Source organism: Paramormyrops kingsleyae, chromosome 4, assembly GCF_048594095.1.
Source record: "Paramormyrops kingsleyae isolate MSU_618 chromosome 4, PKINGS_0.4, whole genome shotgun sequence".
NCBI classification, from domain to species: Eukaryota; Metazoa; Chordata; class Actinopteri; order Osteoglossiformes; family Mormyridae; genus Paramormyrops; species Paramormyrops kingsleyae.
The window spans coordinates 5,142,025-5,143,325 of NC_132800.1; positions in this window are offsets into that span (position 1 = coordinate 5,142,025).

Consider the following 1,301-nt stretch of genomic DNA (forward strand, 5'->3'; position numbering starts at 1 on the left):
GTTTCCAACCGGACAATAGAACTCGATGCACCAAGATTCACCAATTATCATCCAGAAAACTCAAAATTGACCAATTAAAACGAATAACTGAATTCCGTCACTGATTAGTGTTCTACTAACAACTATAGATCGTTTGCCGTCTCGCGTTCAGGAAAGTGTCACTTTTTAAACTCGTTGTAGTCGTGTACATAATAATGTAACGTAGAAATACATTTTCTCAAAAGGAGAGTTCATAAATTGATAAGAAGGCATTCTTGCACAATATGTGAATTTGATAAGAATTTTAATTTATGCTTTGGTTAGTTTCAGTTGTGAGAAAAATACTTTTGGTTTTGCGAAATTATTTAAATGAATTTCTTTCACCGCTTTACATATTGCACACATTTCTTCAACATGACGTACTTATATGGAATAAACTTGACTCGAAACTGTCGAAAAGCAAAAACTTTCGAAAACTGTTTGAAAGGCAAAATTGACGTTATCCATTCATGTTGTCGCTGCTCCTCCCCTCCGAATGACCCGCTCCTCTCCAAGCAATGGAATAAAACTTAATAAACAAGCAAATACAAAAACTTGGCGCCATACACTTTTCTTGATTTACAGCACATACAGTATCACCGTACCTTTTTATTATTCATGTTAATTTTTTTTATTTGCACTATAAATGTAAGTTAATATAAGGAGTTGGAACGGCTGGTTCATCTTCCTTGCCAGTGGCAATTCAGTTTGAAAATGTACTTTTCCATCAGTCATTAAACATGAATGCCTGGAATCAAAGACCCAGATAGTGAAACTTCCTGACCGAGCAAGTATAACCAAAAAGATAGAAAAGTTCAAGGAAAAGTGACAGTACAAATGGGATTCGAATTTATATGTCACAGTGTGCAGATCATATCATAATTACTGGATTAAAGGCCAAGCCATCCTCCTAATACTAGTCTTTCAGCCCTGCCCTGACCTTAAAGCATAGGTCAAAAAGAGAGAGGAACCAATGAGATCAAAATTCCAGAACAGTCACCCATTCAACAGGATGTTAACCTTAATAGACTGATTTGCTGTGTTTCGTTGACTTAACCACTAGGTGGCACCAGAACCACAACGCAAACCTGGAGATCCAATATAGTTATCTAAATGCTGAAGCGATTTGAACCCTTTGGTCCCAAATAACTTTCTTGCTATAACAAAGTGGGCTTTTCCATCCAACTCATTGATCTGAACTTGTATTCCTGCCAGATTTCAGAATATGTGGAGTAAATTCGAAGTGAGATGCATCAGGGTCGTGTAATGGTCGAGTTCACATA